At 46.0% G+C, this 15,145-nt stretch overlaps 1 long non-coding RNA gene across 1 annotated transcript in view; it reads right to left on the reverse strand.

Annotated features, from left to right (window-relative positions):
- LOC136792796 (uncharacterized) overlaps window positions 1-15,145 on the reverse strand; it is a 28,140-nt gene that overhangs the window by 1,351 nt on the left and 11,644 nt on the right. Inside the window, exon 2 of the long non-coding RNA XR_010837228.1 lies at window positions 11,313-11,376. This is a non-coding gene — a long non-coding RNA (uncharacterized lncRNA). The remainder of the gene's footprint in view (window positions 1-11,312; window positions 11,377-15,145) is intronic.

Consider the following 15,145-nt stretch of genomic DNA (forward strand, 5'->3'; position numbering starts at 1 on the left):
CAACGGCAGGCGGACTCTCAACCACTGCGCCACCAGGGAAGCCCTGGGCCTCTTTATTGATTCCTCCCGGGCCTGATTTCTGAATGTTTTTCGAGATCGAGGTCTTACTCTCCTTGCTCTCATCCCTGTAGAATTTTCCTGCTTCATTGCCCATACCTTCCCTGGTTTCCTCTCCCTCCACCCCATCCAGCTTCTGGAACTGGTTGCCCACATTAGGTGACCTCAGCACATTCCCTCCCTCCCTGCCTTCTGTCTTCCCTCCCCAAAACATGTGTTAGACTCCACACTGGAAAGCACTGGGAACATGAAAACAGAAAACGCATTGCCCCTGTCTTTAAGGGGCTTATCATCCAAAACAGGCAACCAACACGTAAAGTTCTAAGCCCCACTGAGGCTGGCACCTGACCAACGTGCATGTTCTAGGTCGGGCACACCATGCATGGCAACAGGTAATTTGTCTCAGTTCATTTCAGCTGAATCTGGCGCAAGCATAACCACCTATGCAGCAAAAAGCCTCCCACCAAGGAAGTTCAGTTCCTATCACATCCTTCAGGCAAGGATAATGCTTGAACTTCCCTGCTTAATACAGTATTCTGAGCACAGGGCGTTTCTAGGCACAGAAAAGTTGCTCATTTGAGATGTAGGATTGAAAGGCAATTCATTCCAAGGGGCTTCTGGTCTTTTGCTGTTTCTGGTCTCCCCACCTCTCCCTCTCATCCTGCCACCAACCCTGCCACATACACACACACATACACTCTCTCTCTCTCTCTCTCTCTCTCTCTCTCTCTCTCTCTCTCTCTCTCTCTCTCTCTCTCTCTCTCTCTCTTCCCCTCCAGCCATTTTTCATGCAACATGCTTTATAAATTTCAAGGGTAATGCACAAACACTAAATATTGCTGTTGTGTCTGACTTCACTCCTATTCCCTGTGGGAATAAGACACTCTGGGTACCACAGCCCAGCACATGTGCTGCATATCCGTTTCCTTCACCTCCGCACACTGTCACGGAAGTGAGGCCAGCACCCAGGCAGAAATAAAGCCAGAACCCCGTAAAGAAGCTGTCTCTTCATCTTAGCACCACCCAAACTTGTGTGCCCCTGAAGCAGCTTATTTTCCATTTCTGATGAGTGTTCTTGTAAGCACAGACCTAAGATCTGTGCAAAGTCAAGGCAGATTACATCCCTGGCTTCCTCTCCGTCAGTTTGGCTTGCTACAATGTCCCTGAAAAAGTTGATAGGATTGCCAGGATTTATACTTTATGGGGTCTCACATTATCACCCTGAAATCTGTTTTTCTCCAAGGGCTTTCAGACACATACCAGTCTCCTCAACATTTCTTCAAGTAGAGAAGTGCACCTTTGAGGATCTTCTCATCCACCCTGAAATCTTACAGAAATGAGGGCTCTGTGTGTGACTGATTTCGTAGTATAAGTTCATGGCCTGAGAAAACCGCCTGCATTGCACGGAATGGTGATTAGCGGAGGTCATGGCAAATGGCATCCATCTGTATACGTTGTAAACTGGCTTAATGGTTGAACCCGAACTTTTAATTCTAAAGTAGCTAATTACTGAACAGAAAGTTTCTTCTATTAAAACAGGCTCAATTCTGAGGGCAGGAATCTCCTGAGGTGATCAAGAGATGGCTTAGATGATTCTAGTAGCCCAAGCAGTTGCTCGACAGACATCTGAAATGCATGCTATCAAGGAGCAACGAATAATACGTCCTTCTGTTTATGGAATCCTAGAACCAAGTCCCGTTTTCCAACATGACCTAGCCGTGCTGGTGTTCTTTCTTAGAATAACTAAGCTCTAAATATTTTAGTGTGAGAACTTTCAGTAGGAGAAAAGTGTTTTTTTACGGGGCTTCCCTGGTGGCGCAGTGGTTGAGAGTCCGTCTGCCGATGCGGGGGACATGGGTTCGTGCCCCGGTGCGGGAAGATCCCACATGCCGCGGAGCGGCGGGCCCGTGAGCCGTGGCCGCTGAGCCTGCGCGTCCGGAGCCTGTGCTCCGCAACGGGAGAGGCCCCAACAGTGAGAGGCCCGCGTACCGCAAAAAAAAAAAAAAGTGCTCTTTTAATTATCTTGTTTTGCAATGACTGTTAGTATGAATAAGTTCCTTTTTGAATACCCTAAGCTAGTTTGGGGCTTTTTGTGATTAATCTCTAGACTCATCCACCAAAAAGATAGGTATGTATTTACAGCGAAGTTCAAAAATATTTTTGAAATGATTGGAATTCTAGAGTCCTAATATGTCCGCTACGTACTGCTTTCCTAGTGCCCTGAAAGTGTTCCTACATTAAAATGTATTGTCTAAGCAGAAAAAAGTCCCTATATTGATCAACCAGAATTTATAGAGAACTAGCCCTGTACCAGCACTTTGAGATTAGTTTGGGGAGGAATATACAAAAGAATCATATGATGTGGTAACTGTTCCTAGTAAGATTACCATCTACTTGAGAAACAAAGTCAACCAATGAACTTGCTTGAGGACATTTAACGTTTCAATTGTGTGACCCTGTCCTGCTATGGCACGAGGTCAGGAAGAAGAACACACTGAAAGGAGCTGGAATGGATATTTGCCCATTTCAGGGATTTGCTCTGCACTTTCTTCAGCCAGAGAGGACCCTGGCCAAACCTCAAAATCAAGGTCAATGCCCCCCTCTCAGTGAATCCTTCATGAGTCCCCTTGGTCAGCATTACTTATTCCTCTTGCCAAACTCGTAAGTAGCACTTTGCTTGTACTTCTGTTAAAATCATTACTTGATTCTGCTTTGATTTATAGTTAACTAGTAAATATCTATCTCTCCTAATAAGCTGCTTGAAGATATAGATCAAGATTCTCCCCCAAACCAGCACCTTGGGTTGCTTTTAATATATTGTCACTGTTCAATAAACATTTGTTGATTTTATTTACTTTTGCCATAATACGAAGATTGTACTTTCATGGAATAATTCATGTGCTGTTTTCATATTAGTGTCCTATTGACTATGGGAGTTCTAGTTGAAATAAGATACGTAAAGTTCTAATATACCTACCGTCTACCGTTAAAGTACACATATTCATGTTTTTGATAATGTATTTCTTTCCCCTATACATTATGCATCAGATATTCTCCCACAGAATAAAAATGAATTCAATCCAAAAAAATTATAATATTATGCCAATAGCATCATAAAGTTATTTTTTTCCTTCTTTAACATTCACATTTGGAAGTAAGAGCCTGGTTAAGTACAAGGAACTCTTAAACCATACACGACACATTTAGAATATTTTTGGGAAAAAGTTCTTTTTTTTAAAGCAGTATTATTACGTCATATTAATAATATCGAACATTTATGATACACTTACTGGTTGCCAGACACTGTGTTAAGCCTTTTACATGAATTATCTCATTAATTTATCACAAAAATTCAGATTCCAATATTTTTTTGTTGTTATCACTTATGCTCTTCCCCTGTCCTTGTGAGTTTGTCTTGTAAAAAACTTTTTGTTTCGTTTTAGTGGAATTGCTAAAGGGAAAAAATATGATGTTTGTGTTCAGTCTGCCTTCTTAGCCTGACCAGAATCCAATGTTTATTAAAATAAAGGCATTTTTAGGGCAGAGATCAAGAGAGCAGGCTCTGAAGACAGATTGCCTGAGTTTGAATCCCTATTCTAAAAATTATTAACTGTGAGACCCTTAGATACTATTCAGAGTGAAAAAAGAATTTTTAAATGCCTCATAGAAATAAGAGAAAGTATACATCCATGAAATAAAGACAGAGTGCTATTTTAAAACAAACAAACAAGTAAATATTCAAGAAACAAAAATCGCTCCTGGAAATTAAAACATAGTAAAAACACGATAGCACAAATTTAAAAATCAGTTGAAGTGCTGGAAGATAAAGTTGAGGAAATCTCCTGGAAAGATAATGATACAGAAAATACGAAAGAAAAGCAAGGGAAAATTAGAAGACAAGTCTAGCAGTTGAACCTCAAATAAAGGAAATTTCATAAAGAGAGAGTAGAGAAAATGGATGGGGAGGAGGTCATCAATGAAATAATGCAAGAAAACAACCAGAACCCAAGTGTGTGAATTTCCAGAGTGCAGGGGAGTGTCTTTAAAAGCTGCTGCCTGGATAACCTGGGAACATTCAGTCACCCATCCAAGGGGACCCTCTTGCTCTGACATCTTCCTGCCTTGTGGAAATAGCCCACGATGAGTTTTGAAGCAGAAAATACAGAGCAGCAAACAACTCTGAACATTTTTCTGCCAGAGATCCTGTACCTGCTCCACACAACAGCCTTGCCAGGTGCCCTGACTGTCCCGAGTCCCTTGTTCCCCCTGGACTCACTCTAGGCCTTACCATGACTTCCCCAAAGCGGTTATTTTACAGGAGAGCAGAAGCCCAACTCTGACCCAGAGGTCAACTCATTCTCCCCTAGGAGCCTTCATCTGGCTGTGGCATATCACCCCTTCCTCACACAGCTAGGGTATGCTCTCTACTCAGTTTTTCAAAATCAAACAATGTGTCACTGGGGATATATATTTGCATGATAAAACCAGAAAGAAAAGCAAGATCATTATTAACACAAAAGCCAGCGTTTGACTTACTTCTGGGGGAAGAAGGGCAATGTACTCAGGGAGGAGAAAACAGGGCAATAGGGGTTGGTGGGGTGGGGGTGGGGGGGCGGTCTACAGGTCTGGGACAGAGAATGTTCCATTTCTTAACCTGAGTGGTGGCTATATGGCATTCATTCCATCATTATTCTTTAACTTGCATATGTATGTTTTATACATTCTTCTATGTAAAGGATACAATTCACAGTTTAAAAAACATTAAATGATTGGACCTCAGGTCAAAATACATGGGGCCTATCTCTACCTCTCACTGCCCATATGACTTTAGTCAATTCACTTCTTATGAGACCCTATTTCCTCACCTGCCAATAAAGATAATCCCTCATCCACCCACCTCAACATGGGTGCTGAGAGAAGAAGTAGGACCATATAATTGAAAGTGCTTTGTAGCATAGACACTGCAAAGTAATATAAAAGCAGAGGTATTGGTATTATGGCAAGAGCCTTTGCTAGGGAGAGCTGTAAATAGAGTATCCCCATGTTAGGGCCAATGTATCCCAGGCCTCCTGTGTATCCCAGAGGTTGTTCTCAGGCTCTTTGTTATTCTTGGGTATCCTTGGTTGGATCACAAATATTTGTTCTCTTGGGAATGACTGGGTGAATTACAAGTCTTGCCATTGACTGCTCTTTCTAGAGAGAAGGCACAAAATTTATATCCTTAGGTACATCTGAACAATAATCTTAGCTGCTGGGCTTGATCATTACGGAAAAAATCTTTGTAAACTGTTTTAGCCAAAGGACCTAAGAACAGGGTGAGCCTTGTTCATAAAACAATGTTCTTGGAAGAACTTGGAGAAATTTGAGTTATGTAGCCATCATCAGGCTGCTGTTTTCTTCTTACGTGCTCTAAAGAGAAAGCCAGAAATGGAAATCATTTTTGTTAAGAACTTGTTACAGGTTGAATTATGTCCCCCCAAAATTTATAGGCCAAAGTCCTAAACCCCAGTACCTCAAAATGTGACCTTGTGTGAAAGTAGGGTTATTCAAGATGTAATTAGTTATGATGAGGTCACTAGGGTGGGCCCTAATCCGATATGACTGGTGGCCTTATTGTGGGCTGAAAAAAAATTCACAACGTGAGAGTTGTGAGTTAAGTTTTACTGGGGGCAGATGAGGACTAGAGCCCGGGAGACAGCATTTCAGATGGCTCTGAGAAACTGCTCCAAAGAGGTAGTGGGGAAGGTCAGTGTTATACACGATTTTAGTGAAGGGGGTACGTGCATCGGGCACACATTTTGGCAGAGGCTGCTAGTCACAAGGAGCAGGTGTCACCACTGATGATGGTTTAGAAATTTTCTACATTTGAGAAGATGCAAGAATGGGGCTCATAAAATCTTCTCCTGTCCTGCCAGTTTCTCCCGGAGCACAGAGTGCCTCGTTCCTGATCTCCACCCTGAACTCCTTTCAGGAGGTATTGAAGGTCAGCGGCCGCAGCGGCTCATAATTTAATCCTTGTAGAGGTAGATGGCAACTGCCAATTTGTAGTTGGCATTAGAAAGGGGGAAATTAGGACACAGAGACAGCTACAGAGAGAAGCTAAGGAATGTCTGAGGCTACCAAAAGCTAGGCGAGAGGGCTGGCACCCTTTCTCCCTCACACCTCTCAGAAGAACCAACCCTGCTGACCCCTTGATATTAGACTTGCAGCCTCCGTGCTGGGGAAAGAATACATTTCTGTTACTTAAGCTACCTAGGACGTGGTATTTTGTCACAGCAGCCCTCAAAATGAATACAGAAGTAAAGGGGAGGCAGAAAGCATTTCTATACTGTCTGCGTGGAACTGAATCTCTCCCTTGTGAAGTTTTTCTGTATTTTCCCTTCTGTTTGGCCCCCAGGGTCTTGTGGGTCTCCCAGACCCAGAAGTTGAAATGTGAGCCATCTGCAGGCAGAGGAGGCCATGCCTGCCAAGGCACCCGCGTGCCTTTCATTCCTATGACCATGCAAAAATTGGCCTCTCCTGCATCACAGACTTAGGATATGGAAAAAACATCCAAGCTCCAGACACCTGTTTCCTCACCGTTTGGAACCATTTGTGCTGAGGATCCAGGCAGTGCAGGTTGGCCCAGCCCAGTCCCACAGGGACCCTGACTGCAGCCTCCTCCCCGGCAGCGATCAGCACCCAACCCAGAAAAGCAGCCTGCTCATCCAGACCCAGCCCCAGTCCTGCACGCTCAAGTCTGCCCCCCCAATCCTACAGCTGCTTCCCTAAACAAGCCTCCCCCAAACAGTCCTTGCAGCTTTTCCTCCTCTCTTGCCATTCACCGAAATAAATTTCTTTTTTCTTTTTTTTTTTTTTTTGCCATACGCGGGCCTCTCCCTGCTGCGGCCTCTCCCGTTGCTGAGCACAGGCTCCGGACGCGCAGGCGCAGTGGCCATGGCTCACGGGCCCAGCCGCTCCGCGGCATGTGGGATCTTCCCGGACCGGGGCACGAACCCGTGTCCCCTGCATCGGTAGGCGGATTCTCAACCACTGCGCCACCAGGGAAGCCCCGAAATAAATTTAAAGAAAGGTTCCTCATGGTTCTCAACTCTGGCTGTATATTAGTCTCCTTTGGGGTGTTTTTTGCTTTTTTTTTAAATGGAGATGTCTGGGCCCGACCCCAGATCACTTCAAGCAGAATCTCTGGTTGGGAGCTGCAGTATAATATAAATATATACTTGGTCTTGGTGCCTGGTTCCAGGCACAGAGATCCTAAACGCCCCCCGGAGTTTCCTGAGTGATAGGAGTGTCTTTGTTATTCGTAGCTTATTCATAGCAAGTCCCTTTGGGCCACATCTGAGTTTATGCTAATGAGGTGACTCAGGATGGGGCCCCGAGGTAGATTCAGGATGGGGGCTGGTCACCAGAAAGACCAAACTTGGATTAGAGGGTTGGAACTTTCAGGCCCCCCCCCAATTTCTAGAGAGGGGAGGGAGGCTGGACACTGAGTTCAATAAAAGCTCTTGAGATTCCGAGAGCCCCTATAGGTGAATGAACGCTTCAAGATGGTGGGACAGGTGTGCCTGGAGAGGGCATGGATGCTCCTCTCCTTCCTCCGCACCTCGCCCTGTGTATATCTTCACCTGGCACTTCCTGAGCTGTATCTTTTCAATAAAGCTGTAATCGCGAGTAGAGCCCTTTCCCGAGTCATGGTGAGTCATTCTAGTGAATCATCAGACTTGACTACAACCCCAAAGTAGCTGACCCCAAAGTCAGCCAAAGTGTGGGTCGCCTGGGAACCCATCTTGCAAGCTGCCGTAGGGGCCGTCTGGTGGGACTGAGCCCTTGACTTGTGAGATACCGTGCTAACCCCAGGTGGATGCGTCAGAGTTGAGTTGAGTTGCGGGACACCCAGTTGGTGTCCAGAGAGCTGGGGAATCGGTCAGAGTCAGGAAAACCTACAGGGGCAGCGGCAGTTAGGAAACGTGCCACTCGGCTCTCCTTCAGAGAACCTGCAGAGGGGAGGTTATCTCAGTCATCTGGCGGTCCTCCTGCCTCCCCCTCTGGACATCACCCCGCATTTGTCCTGTTGACCAACTTGTCCCAATTTGCTCAGGACATTCCCAGTTTGAGCACAAAAGTCCCAGGTCCTGGTAACCCTTTCAGTCCCAGGCAAACCAGGACAGCTGGTAACTCTATGACATGTGCACCCATGCACACTGCCCTAGCCAGTACTGCTCCCTGTGGGCTACTAGATCTAGCTCATTGCTGCTGGGTGCAGGAACCTTCCGACAGGCAACCTGTCCCGGGGCCCTTCCCGCCAGCCTGGCTGGCAGTGTCCCCGTCACTGTCCTACTGCCCTGAGGCTCTTCCTACCCAACACTTCTCTCCCTCCCCCTCTCTTTTCACAGGTGTCAGACCTGTATCGTGATCTGATGGCTCTCCCTGCCCACTCCTGCTCTTCCTTTCCTCATCTTTCACAAGCATCCCTGTTAGGGGAACCACTGACCAACCCCTCCCACCCCCCGCCCTGGCCAGGCCCGATAGTAACCATTTGCATGAGTTATCTTACAACAGGAGGGTCTCGTAAGGAACGCAGAGCTAACAAGCTATCACCAACCGGAAGAATTCGGGAAAAGTCAAAAGGAGAGAGGAGACTCCAGTCCCTATGTCCTACCAACCTCCCAGAATCCTCCTCGCCGGAATCCATCTTGCCCGAGTGTTGATCACGCCACCAGGAAGGACCCCGAGTCCGAATGATTGGCCAGAGACAACCCGGAAACTAACCCCATGACCATAAAACCCGAGACCGTGAGCCTCGTGGCAGAGCAGTTCTCCTGGCTTCCCTGACCCTGCTGCTCTCCGCCCGCAGGCGCCCCTTCCCCATAAGGTCTCTTGCTCTGTCGGCACGTGTACCTCCTCCGACAGTTCATTTCCGAGTGCTAGACAGGAGCCCACTCTCGGGCCCTGGAAGGGGTCCCCCTTCCTGCAACATTTGCTCCAATAAACTCTCTCCTATCTATTCCTGTTTCGGCATCTGATTCTCAGAGGACGAGAACCGACACAGAAATACGTTTATCAGCATTTTTTCAATCCCCTTAAGCGATTATAATATCGGCCAGGTTTGGGAAGTGCTGTCCAGGTGTACTCACTACCAATGTACCTTCTCAGAGTCTAATGGAGAGACCAACATGTGAACTCATAATTACAGTTCAGCATAGAAAATGCAGCAATAAAGATGTGAACAGAATGTTCTGGAAGCACTGAGGAAGGAGCGATTGAATTGCTCTCATGACATAGGGGAGGGTTTCAGCTTGCAGTGCTGATAGACAACAGACATACCTTGGGCTCTAAGTAGAGAATTCCTATTTTTCCCATCATGTCACACCACTGTGATAAAATCATCATGTATTATGGACACAAACTCTGAGATGTTTTTGTTCACAACACTCCTGGCCACCAAATACACAGGGGGTTTCCCACACCAACCAGTTCTCTCCCTCTCTGGACACCAACTGGGTTTCTGACCATTCATTTCAATTCCGACACCAACTACTCAGAGTTAGCATTGATCTCACAGGTTAAGGGCTCAGTCCCACAAGACTGCCCCTGCTTCAGAGACAATCTCAAGTCCCAGGTTGTCACCTGTGCTTCTGACTGACCAGCTGTAAATCAGGGGTTCCCACAACCCCCTGCTCGGATTGGATAATTTGTTAGAACGGTTCACAGAAAGGAAAACATTTTACTTACTGTTACTGGTTCGTTATAAAGAATACAGCTCAGGAACAGCCAAATGGAGGAGATGCATAGAGCGAGGTATGTGGGGAAGTACTTGAAGCTTCCATGCCCTTCCCAGGTGTGTCACCCTCCCTGATGTGTTCACCAACCTGGAAGCCCTCCAAACCATCATTTAGATATGGATGCTTCATTACCCAGGTGTAATTGATTGAATCATTGGCCATTGAGGATTAACTCGATCGCCAGCCCCTCAGACCTCCCTAGAGGTTGGGGGGTGGGATTGAAAGGTCCAACCCTCTAATCACGTGGTTGGTTCCTCTGGCAACCAGAGCCTACCCTGAAGCTCGGGGGGGGGGGCCCTGGGAGAGTCAGCTCATTAGCATACACTCAGGTATGGGGCTTATTATAAATAATAAAAGATGCTCCTCTCCTGTCACTAAGAAAATTCCAAGAGTTTTAAGAGTTCCAGTGTCAGGAACCATGAACAAAGGCCAAATATTAAACAAAAGATGCTCCTATCACTCAAGAAATTCCAAGAGTTTTAAAAGCTCTGTGCCAGAAACTGGGGACAAAGACTAAATATATATTTCTTATTATATCATAATATCACACAAACTCACAAGACTCAGATTTGATTTCCAGTGAGCAGTACTGAAATCAGGAGAAAGAAGACTACCTCAAATAGTCAGTACCTCAATTTGACTACCTCAAATAGCAAGAGAAAGTGTGTGTGTGTGTGTGTGTGTGTGTGTGTGTGTGTGTGTGTGTGTGTAGCCTTGCATCCATAGGGCCAAACCTGCCACGCTATCAACACACATACTTTAGAAATGGAGAGATTTTTGCATCAACTGTCTCCAGTAATTTCTGGTTTTCCTTTTTTAAGATGCATCACTAATTATGGGATAGTTATCCCAGCTGGAAGCCTCTTATCCTTGCTGGATACAGCCATTTCCCTGCAAGGCTAAAAACCAGATAAGTGCTATGTGTGGCATTTTAAAAGTCAAAGATTACACAAGGTCACATATGAATCACTTTTTTCCCAAATGAATGCATTATTTTGATGTTCCAGGAAAAGGGTTCTAATACAGATTTTCTTTTAGCTTCAAGTATTAAGCAGTTTAAAACAGAGGGCTGCATCACATCCCACCAGACTGACAGAGAGCTTCACAGGAGCATAGCTAAGCAGCTCTTCATAAATGTGGAATAAAAAGAGAAGAAAACAGAAAACACAGATATTTTCTTCGGCATTTTTCATTCTAACTGTCATCTGAAGTTGGAAGAAGAGTGGCCACAGTAATTGTTTGGGGGACAAGTTTTGTTTTCTTTTGTTTTTTTATCACGGCAATGTGTATAGAACATAAAATTTACCATTAACAGCATCTGATCCTTTTCATGGAATATGGCCCTCTGGCATCATATTGTGTGTTCCCATCCTGTCCCCTGACACACACACACACACACACACACACACACACACACAGTCTCTCAGGTCACTCATACACACACTCACAACACGTGTGCACGCCTAACCTCACCTTGCGGATCCTGACACCAAGTTGAAACACGATGGCCATCAGGAGGTTAGCACAAGACTTGTCCCTGTTGGGGAGAAAACAGATGCCTGAAAATCTAAAACAATGACAGGGGTTGATTTGCATAGAATTGATTCCGTGGAGAAGCAAAGTACAATTGTGTTTCTTTAGCTGTCCATGGCTCCTTAGCACAAAACTAGGACTGAATGTGGAGTTTCAGAAACATCGAAGGAAACAACTGCCCACGTTTGCCTCCTTCTGGAGCCACCTTCACATCCCCTGGTGCTTTTCATAAGCAAATATCTTAACATCAGAGTCTATCCTCATCTCTCTTAACTTCCAAGCATTCCTCAACCCAGTACAACCTGGCTTCATTCCACAGCACTGCCCTGACACAGCGCCTGATAATTAACCCCTAATGACCAGCCCAATGCTTTATTTTTTTTTGATCCTCTGCCTAGTTGGAGCCTCTACAGCACACGACAAATGGCCTGGAACCCCCCGCCCCTTAGGTTCTAGACACTACTCTCCTGCAGCTCTTTCTCTGGCTGCTTCTCCTGCTTTGCCCTTGAGTGTCTGGGTCCCCAGCTTCCTTCCTGGCCTCCTTCTCTGACTTATTCTACATTCTTCTTGGATCATCTCCTACATCGTCTTGGCTTCTATCCTTGAGGCAGGAGATAGATGGGCCCCAGTCTGAGCAGCTGGGCTTTGTCCCCCAGTGGACAGACCCTTCCAAATAGCAGGAACAAGAGAGGAGCTGAGCCCTGCCCAGATAAAAGATTGAGACCACATATTTCTCATTCTCGAGGTCGACCTTCTCAACTACACATGCACAGTAAGGCTCCTCGGAGGTCAAAAAGGGAGTGATGTCAACCTACCCACAGGCCTCTTCGCTAGAATCCATCTTGGCTAAGAGATGCGTGCGCGTATGTGGCAGACCCTGAGATAAAATAAATACGGACTCAGAGCCAAACAAAGCAAGATGATTAGTCAAAGGAAACCCAGAAGAAATTTCCCATATAAGTGATTCAAACTACCACGAGGGCCCGACTCTTTCTCTGTGTCCGCCCGAGTGCCTATCCACACGTACCCCTTTTCCTCCTAATAAACACTTTACGTATTTCACTACCTTCCATTTCTTTGTGGAAATTCATTTTCTGCAAAGCCGTATGGGCCAGGGCCTCGTCACTGGACACTGGTCTAGTGGCTAGGATTCAGCACTCTCACTGCCAAGACCTGACTTCAATCTCTGGCCGGGAACCGAAATCCTGCTTCAAGCTGCTGCAGGCCGAGGCCACCCGAGATCATCCTGAGGACTCGCCAAGCCATCTCCTGACCTGACTGCTCCCCACCGGTCCCTATCCACGTCCCCAGATGCCCACTACACATCTCTTCCTCTCTACCTTACCAACACCACATACTGAGCATGTCCAAAACCAAACCAAAAATAAATAAATGAAACACAACAAAAATCTCTGTCCCCTGTAGTATTCTTTCTTTATATGTGTTAATAGCACTTAGTCACAGTGACAAGGTACCATTGACTCGGTGGCTTAAACAACAATATTCATATCTCACAACTCTGGAGGCTGGAAAGTCCAAGATCAAGGTGCCAGCAGATTCTGTTTCTGGTAAGAGCTCTCTTCCTGTCTGGCAGAAGGCCGCCCTCTAACTATGTGCTCACACGAGGGAGACACACACACACACACACACACACACACACACACACACACACACACACACAGGGCTCTTGAGTCTTCTCTTATAAGAACACTAATCTTTTTAGATCAGGGCCACCCTTATGAACTTATTTTACCTTAATTACCTTCTAAAGGTCCTATTTCCAAATACAGTCACATTGGGGGTTAGGACTTCAACACACAAATTGTGGGACACAGTTCAGTCCATAGCAGGCACCATGTCCCGAGTTAGTTTGCATCCTTGACCCTTCCTCTCTACCACAGCCAACGGGACGCCCCAATTTATGAGTTGTTGGCTCTAAATTTCTCTTTAGCCCATTCCTTCCTTCCACTTCCACCTTTACACTTCCACTTCAGGGTCCCTTGTGCCTCGCCCGGGCCACTCCCTTTGGTTGAGCGGCAGTTCTTCCTCCGCTGTCTTTCCACCGCGGCGCTGCCAGGTCAGCATCCCAAATGACAGACCTGGTCAGGTTACCCATAACCTGTTGGTGCCACAGTGCTCCCCTATATGTCCCTCATCCAACCGCTCTGGTCTCATTTCCTGCCCTGGGCCCCACGCACCCATGCATCACGTTCTGGCCACACGGAGCTTCCAGCGGTCCCAGCACGTGCCACCCACCTTCACACCACCTTCCTTCCTTGCTTGCTTTAGCCAGGATTTCCTGCTACTTGGAATGAGCAAGTAGCTTATTCCTCCTTCACTCGATGAGTTCATACCCACCTTTCAGGCCCCCGTTAAATATCATCTCCAAGGAGCATTTCTCGGCCCCCCGGGCTTAGCTGTCCCTGCACCCTATTCACATCCCTGTTGCAGCACCTGCCGTATTCATCCACCCATCGCCCCATCAGACCCGCGGTTCCTCGTGAGTAGTGACGATTCTCTCTCGATCCTGAACGCCTGAGCTCCACCCAGACTAAGTATTTGATAAATGTAAATGGAAGTGGAGTGTGTTCCATGAATGTCGGGGGCAGGCGTGCTGTACAAACTTTGCACTTAACTTTTCTCACTTAAAAAAGTAAATCTTAAAATATTTTATCTTATTAAATGTTAAAAATCTTAAGAATAATATTAAAATCTTTCAAATATTTTCAATTATATTGAAATATCAGTCCATATTTGAAATAATGGTCCATATTTGTATGGACCATTTAATTCTTCTGAATACAGAATATTAGACTTTAAATACAGATGCATTCCTTTTATGTATATAATAATGCTAATATTTTAATTAAGAATACCTCCTATTGTAAAACAATTATACTCCAATAAAGATGTTAAAAAAAAAAAAAAAAAGAATACCTCCTGTATTATAAATCAACGTTTCCATTCTCAAAAGAAATGCATGTTACAACTAGGATACTAAATGTTGGATTCAAATATGATTTTAAGTCAATTATATAAAGGCAAGGACCATTTTATATATATATATATATATATATATATATATATATATATATATATATATATGTGTGTTTTTTTTGTTGTTTGTTTGTTTTTTCTTTTTTGCGTTACGCGGGCCTCTCACTGCTGAGGCCTTTCCGGTTGCGGAGCACAGGCTCCGGACGCGCAGGCGCAGCGGCCACGGCTCACGGGCGCAGGCGCAGCGGCCATGGCTCACGGGCCCAGCCACTCCGCGGCACGTGGGATCCTCCCGGACCAGGGCACGAACCCGTGTCCCCTGCATCGGCAGGCAGACTCTCCACCACTGCGCCACCAGGGAAGCCCACACAGGTAACTTTTTTTGTTTTTTTTCCTGCGGTACGCGGGCCTCTCACTGCTGCGGCTTCTCCCGTTCCGGAGCACAGCCTCCGGACGCGCAGGCGCAGCGGCCACGGCTCACGGGCCCAGCCGCTCCGTGGCACGTGGGATCCTCCCGGACCGGGGCACGAACCCGCGTCCCCTGCATCGGCAGGCGGACTCTCAACCACTGCGCCACCAGGGAAGCCCCCATTATATTTTAGTGTCGCTCAGCTTTAATATTTATTTGAGGTTTAATTTTAAAGGAACCTAAAAGAAAAAGGTTGCCAACGTCCTCGATTTAAAGCTCCTCCTGGGATGAGTGGTCTGACCTCTGGTCCAGAGCACCAAGGTTTCTAAAGATTGTATAAAAGGTGGGTTGACATTAAAACAAAAGC

The sequence above is a fragment of the Kogia breviceps genome, chromosome 16, assembly GCF_026419965.1.
Source record: "Kogia breviceps isolate mKogBre1 chromosome 16, mKogBre1 haplotype 1, whole genome shotgun sequence".
Classification (NCBI taxonomy): domain Eukaryota; kingdom Metazoa; phylum Chordata; class Mammalia; order Artiodactyla; family Physeteridae; genus Kogia; species Kogia breviceps.